Source organism: Oncorhynchus mykiss, chromosome 18, assembly GCF_057628025.1.
Source record: "Oncorhynchus mykiss isolate SJ-2025 chromosome 18, ASM5762802v1, whole genome shotgun sequence".
Classification (NCBI taxonomy): Eukaryota; Metazoa; Chordata; class Actinopteri; order Salmoniformes; family Salmonidae; genus Oncorhynchus; species Oncorhynchus mykiss.
In genome coordinates this window covers 61,117,948-61,125,274 of record NC_143039.1, presented here as the reverse complement: position 1 = coordinate 61,125,274, position 7,327 = coordinate 61,117,948, and the positions used below count along the sequence as shown (strand labels likewise).

The 7,327-nt window shown below is 46.2% G+C and overlaps 1 pseudogene; it reads left to right on the top strand.

The window, feature by feature from the left end:
• The first annotated feature begins 1,622 nt into the window (after positions 1-1,622).
• Positions 1,623-6,655, top strand: LOC149975615 (uncharacterized; annotated as a pseudogene).
• The last annotated feature ends 672 nt before the right edge of the window (positions 6,656-7,327 follow it).

Below are 7,327 nucleotides of genomic sequence, written 5' to 3'. Positions count from 1 at the left end.
GACCATGATAAAGCTGCGTCCAACGTGACGTTTAGTAGTTTCGTTTTTTCACTTGCTCTACATGCGTTCTATTCATCGACAAATTCAAATTTAGATAGTGAAGGCTTTGTGTTCCATAAAGTATCCAATGTTGTCTCTGTGTCTCTCTCTGTGTCTCTCTCTGTGTCTCTCTCTGTGTCTCTCTCTGTGTCTCTCTCTGTGTCTCTCTCTGTCTCTCTCTCTGTCTCTCTCTCTGTCTCTCTTTCTCTCTCTCTTTCCCTCTCTCTCTCTCTCTCTCTCTCTCTCTCTCTCTCTCTCTCTCTCTCTCTCTCTCTCTCTCGGGGGAACTAAAAGGTTAAACCAATTGAAGTAAAGGTGTCACTGTTCTTTATTGATCATTGATTTCCTATAGTTAGATAGTCAGTGCCATTCAATGTAATTTCCTGTCCCTTCCTCTCCTCTATTCTACTTTCCTCTGACCTGCTTTGACCTGAAACTGGCCTGGTGATGAGAGAGTTTTGCCTGACCGGGCCAGGTCAGCGGGAGCCACAGTCAGCCTGAAGCAGGAGATGAAACAGATGTCTGGACAGAGAGTGATTTTATTTATGATTATTTTATTTTATTTGTACCTTTATTTAACTAGGCAAGTCAGTCAAAGAAAACATTGTTATTTACAATGACGGCCTACCAAAAGGCAAAAGACCTCCTGCGGGACGGGGTCTGGGATTAAATTAAAAAAACAGTGTTGGAGAAGAAAGTAAAAGTGCAATATGTGCCATGTAAAAAAGCTAATGTTTATGTTCCTTTCTCAAAACATGAGAACATATGAAAGCTGGTGGTTCTTCAATATGAGTCTTCAATATTGCCAGTTAAGAAGTTTTAGGTTGTGTCAAGCCCTGACCTTAGAGAGCTTTTTATGTCTCTATTTTGGTTTGGTCAGGGTGTGATTTGGGTGGGCATTCTATGTTCTTTTTTCTATGTTTTTGTATTTCTTTGTTTTGGCCGGGTATGGTTCTCAATCAGGGACAGCTGTCTATCGTTGACTCTGATTGGGAACCATACTTAGGTAGGTTTTTCACACATGGTTTTTGTGGGTAGTTGTTTTCTGTTAGGTTGTGCGTGTTGTGTTCCTGTCCGTTTGTGCCCTGTGTTGGGTTGGACAATTTTGTGACTAATTTCGCTTGTTGTTTTGGGCGTTAGCTTTGGAAACCTAATAAAGTCCGGTTTTCCCAGTATCCTCTAATCTCTGTGTTTGACTCCGCACCCACCACTCCAGGCGTTGTGACAGAAGCCTGCACCCGTTATAGAACTACCCACCACCAACGGACCAAGCAGCGTGGTATGGAGGAGCGTGGTGTTCAGGACTCCTGGACATGGGAGGAGATATTGGACGGAAAGCGACCCTGGAGACAGGCTGGGAAACATTGCCGCCCGTAAAAGGAGCTGGAGGCAGCTAAAGCTGAGAGGCGGCGATATGAGGCAAGGCAGCGCAGCAGGCACGAGAGGCAGCCCCAAACATTTTAGGCGATAGACCTAAGCCAACTCCCCGTGCTTACCGGAAGCAGCGTGGTACTGGTCAGGCACCGTGTTTTGCGGTAAAGCGCACGGTGTCTCCAGTGCGCGCTCATAGCCCGGAGAGCTATATGCCACCCCCCCGCAAGTGCCATGCGAGAGTGGGCATCCAGCCAGGGCGGATTGTGGCAGCTCAGCGCCGTTTCGGAGAGGTGCGAGTGGTAAGCACCAGATTTCCAGTGCTCCCCCACAGCCCGGTTCGACTTGTGCCTGCACTCTGCAGGGGCCGGGCTAAAGTGGGCATTCAGCCTGGAGGAGTGGTGCCAAGGCTGCGCACCAGAGCTCCAGTGCTCCCCCACAGCCCGGTTCGACTTGTGCCTGCACTCTGCAGGGGCCGGGCTAAAGTGGGCATTCAGCCTGGAGGAGTGGTGCCAAGGCTGCGCACCAGAGCTCCAGTGCTCCCCCACAGCCCAGTTCATCCGGTGCCTCCTCTACACACCAGGCCTCCTGTAGGTCTCCCCAGCCTGGTGGGCCCTGTGGCAGCCCCACGCACAAGGCTGTCTCTGCGTCTCCTCCCTCCAGAGTTGCCCTCCAGTCCGGACCCTCCAGCGACGCCCTCCAGTCCCCGTTCTAGAGGCACCATTTGTATTTCATATACCTTTGACCATTGGATGTTCTTATAGGCACTATAGCATTGCCAACCTAATCTCGGGAGTTGATAGGCTTGAAGTCATAAACAGCACTGTGCTTCAAGCATTGCTAAGAGCTGCTGGCAAACTCAGGAAAGTGCTGTTTGAATTAATGCTTACGAGCCTGCTGCTGCCTAACGCCAGTCAGTCAGACTGCTCTATCATATATCAAATCATAGACTTAATTATAATATAATAAACACACAGAAATACGGGCCTTATGTCATTAATATGGTCAAATCTGGAAACTATCATCTCGAAAACAAAATGTTTCAGTGAAATACGGAACCGTTACGTATTTTATCTAACGGGTGGCAACCCTAAGTCTAAATATTGCACAACCTTCAATGTTATGTCATAATTATATAAAATTCTGGCAAATTAATTATGGTCTTTGTAAGGAAGAAATGGTCTTCACACAGTTCGCAACGAGCCAGGCGGCCCAAACTGCTGCATTTACCCTGATTCTGCTTACACTGAACGCAAGAGAAGTGACACAATTTCCCTAGTTAATATTGCCTGCTAACATGAATTTCTTTTAACTAAATATGCAGGTTTAAAAAATATATCCTTGTGTATTGATGTTTATGGTTAGGTACATTCGTGCTACGATTGTGCTTTTTCGCAAATGCGCTTTTGTTAAATCATCGCTAGCTGCAGCGAACTGAAAAGAGGAGCGACCCAGGGATGTGTGTGCTTTGGGGACCTTTAACAGAATGTGACTGGCAGAACGGGTGTTGTATGTGGAGGATGAGGGCTGCAGTAGATATCTCTCAGATAGGGAGGAGGGAAGCCTAAGAAGGTTTTATAAATAAGCATCAACCAGTGGGTCTTGCGACGGGTATACAGAGATGACCAGTTTACAGAGGAGTATAGAGTGTAGTGACGTGTCCTATGAGGAGGATTGGTGGCAAATCTGATGGCCGAATGGTAAAGAACATATAGCCGCTCGAAAACACCCTTACCTGCCGATCTATAAATTATGTCTTTGTAATCTAGCATGGGTAGGATGGTCATCTGAATCAGGGTTAGTTTGGCAGCTGGAGTGAAAGTGGAACGATTACGATAAATCTAGACTTGGTTTACTCTAACTTTAGCCTGCAGCTTTGATATGTGCTGAGAGAAGGACAGTGTACCGTCTAGCCATACTCTCAAGTACTTGTATGAGGTGACTACCTCAAGCTCTAAACCCTCAGAGATAGTAATCACACCGTTGGGGAGAGGGGCATTCTTCTTACCAAACCACATGACCTTTGTTTCGGGTGGTGTTCAGAACAAGATTAAGGGCAGAGAAAGCTTGTTGGACAGTAAGAAAGCTTTGTTGTAGAGCGTTTAACACAAAATCCGGGGATGAGTCGGAGAGGAAGACACTGAGGGACATGCAACAGTGGCTGTGTGTCTGTACGTGTATGCATGCATGCTTCACCCTTTAAGGTCTTTGCTCAGCAATAACAACATGCAACCAGCCCTTTAAAATAATTGATTGTTATTATTAACCATATGGGAGTAATAATCATGAAACATGCGTAAAGCAGCTACTAAAAATACATCTCTGGGAATTCAGTAGAGAACTGCTGGTTCAGCTGGTTTCTATGGCCGCATCATAGAAAAGGTAGTGCACTACATAGGGAATGTGGTGCCATTGGAACGCAGCCTAGACGTGCCTCTGGGGTATGTTGTGTGCTTTAGGTATAAAGCTTTTAAATGCTCCAACTGACTCTAAATGCCATCTCACACTGTCACACAATTACAGCTTCCCTGGATGCTGAATCAAAACAGCCAAGCTTCTAGGTAAATAATAAACTATTAACAAACTAAATTACTAATTAACACTCGACAAACCTGTACATTGTCTTTGAAAGCACCTGGTAGGTGTCTCACTGGAGAATGGAGAATTCTAGAGGGGTTCTCGCGCAGTAATGGTCTTCTTGAATGTGTGTCAAAGACCTCAAGAGTTCGACAGCTCAAATTTATGATGAGAGAGAGAGAATAATTATAGTTAAATAAATGTAGGTAAACTTGGATTTTCTTTGCAATGACTTATACAGTATACTACCCACTACAAACCCACTATAAACCTTCAAACCAAATCAAAATTCCATACCTAAAACCTTGATTTTGTACAAAATCACCTGAATGTATTCTTAATACCAAGGACTATCAAGAAAACATTTATAGCAAAACAAAAACTACAGAAGATCACATCGGAAAACTGGAAATACCATCCAATACAAAACCGAGTACAATACAAAAAAATGATAGTCTCTAGGTCATTTTGTTATATAAAGCTAAGTTACCAAGCTGCTAGAACAGAACAGACCTGGTTGCAACTTCTATTAGAACTGAAGTGAGGTGTGAAAACTCTTCAACATTGGCAGCAGAGTTTCACAGCCTCCCCCACCCAAATGCAGAGGCCTTTGAAGGCCCCTGTGCCATGGCGTATCCCTGTGCAGATGTCATCACAGTACAGTACCCCTTGGATATAAAAAATGACACTGCATGGAATAAGTACAGACCATCCCCTGGCATGGCACAGTGCTATAAAAGAGCACAATACCCCTATGTCAAGAGAGAGGGTTTTGGCCCAGGGTGGAAACTTAGAATAACAGACATTGAGGAAATTGAAACAACCTCTGTCAACTTGTACAAATCTGTGACAGTAATGGTGCAGGACACCCTTAAGCAGTTTCAACAGGACTTTTACAGGATCAAAGAGAGAGCACAGCAGGAAAAGCTCTCTCTCTGCGACGACTCCCCCATCCTGAGTCAGTCTGATCACACCTCTTCAAACTGTCCTGCAGACGAGGATAGTCCCCCCTCCAGCACTGAACACACCCAGGTCCACAACTGCTCCTCCATCAATGAGAGGGATATATTCAAAGAGCTGGATAGAGACATTGTGGAGCTCAGAGAGCTAGTCCACACAATCCAGACAGAACAGACACATAAAACAAACCAGCACAACAACACCCGGAGGGCGGAAGGTGGAGATGGATGGCTATCGGAGAGAGCTGGCTGCACTCCGGACTGAGGTGAGCGAACTTAAGGAGGAGAGAGCGGGACACATGGCACAGTTAACAGTAGTGAAGGAGGAGGGAGAGGAACATATGGCACAGCTAACAGTAGTGAAGGAGGGAGAGGCACACATGGCACAGTTAACAGTAGTGAAGGATGGAGAGGAACACATGGCACAGTTAACAGCAGTGAAGGAGGAGGGAGTGGAACACATGGCACAGCTAACAGTAGTGAAGGAGGGAGAGGAACACATGGCACAGTTAACAGCAGTGAAGGAGGAGGGAGAGGAACACATGTTACAGCTAACAGCAGTGAAGGAGGAGAGAGAGGAACACGTTACAGCTAACAGTAGTGAAGGAGGAGGGAGAGGAACACATGTTACAGCTAACAGTAGTGAAGGAGGAGAGAGATTAACACATGGCACAGTTAACAGCAGTGAAGGAGGAGGGAGAGGAACACATGGCACAGCTAACAGCAGTGAAGGAGGAGGGAGAGGAACACATGTTACAGCTAACAGCAGTGAAGGAGGAGGGAGAGGAACACATGGCACAGCTAACAGCAGTGAAGGAGGGAGAGGAACACGTATTACAGCTAACAGCAGTGAAGGAGGAGGGAGAGGAACACATGTTACAGCTAACAGCAGTGAAGGAGGATGGAGAGGAACACATCACAGCTAACAGCAGTGAAGGAGGAGGTGAGAAAGTTGAGGTGTGACAGAGAGCAGGACACTCCCCCAGAGAAGCCAGCTGAACAGCCCACCTCCGACCATACAGGACCCACCAACCCAACAGACAACATCCCCTCCTAACAGCCCACCTGTCAGCTTCCCCGACAGCTCTCCTGACAACCACCACACATGCACTGAGGAAATTGTGCTCCTCATTGACTCAAATGGCAAATACATTCAAGAGAATAAACGTTTTCCTAAACACCAAGTGGCTAAACTCTGGTGTCCAAACACTAGGCATGCCATGTAGTTGTTGTCAGAGGACAGACTAGGGTCCCCCAGCCACATTATAATTCACACGGGCACAAACAACCTGAGGGCCCGGCAGGAATGGGTGGCCACAGCACTTAAGGGAGTGATTGAAAAAGCTTCTTCCACTTTCTCCAATGCAAAAGTGTTTATCTCTACTCTGCTACCACGAAAATACATTCACCTTGCCACCATAGAGCAGGTGAACGCAAGCATTTCCCGGAACTGTGCCTCAAAACCTAATGTCTACCTGGCCCACCACTCTACCCTGGACTTGAACAGCCTTTATGACCAGGTCCACCTCTACAAGGCAGCAATCCCAATGTTTGCCAGGACCCTGAAGGACGTCACCCTCAACCGCAACCCCAGCACCTCACACAGGAGCAACAGAGCAATGGACACCCCTCCCAGACCTGCAAGACCCCCTCCCAAAGGACCTGCACCGAGAGAACCCACACCAAGAGGACCTACACCCAGACCATAGCTTCACCAGCCATACCCCAACCATCTGAGACCACCCCAAACAAACACTGGCCAAACCCTATATAGGCCCCACCAGATCAGACCTGTACCCCTTCACCCCCCCCCCCCCCCCCCCCCCCCCCCCCATCAAAGCCAAAGGAACTGCACAATATTAAGAAATGCTATAGATGGAAGGAAAGTAGTGTAGAAACCTACCAAAAACAATTAGGCAACAACAAATTCAATCCCATTTACACAACTTCCTGGACAGAACATTTCACTGTAATAGTGAAGGTGTAAACTTGGAAGAAAGCCTAAACAGTATATTTGACCCTTCAGCTTCCCTATCAAATCTAAAAATGTCAAGCAGACAACCTAAGAACATTAACAACATTGACAAATGGTTTGATGAAGAATGTAAAAACCTAAGAAAGAATTTGAGAAACCTATCCAACCGAAAACATAGAGACCCAGAAAACCTGTGACTCTGCCTTCACTATAGTGAATCACTAAAACAAAACAGAAATACACTACGGAAAAAGAAGGAACAGCATGTCAGAAATCATCTCATTGTAATTTAAGAATCCATAGAATCTAACCACTTCTGGGAAAACTGGAGCACACTAAACTAACAACAACACGAAGAGTTAACTATCCAAAACGTAGATGTATGGATAAACCATTTCTCCAATCT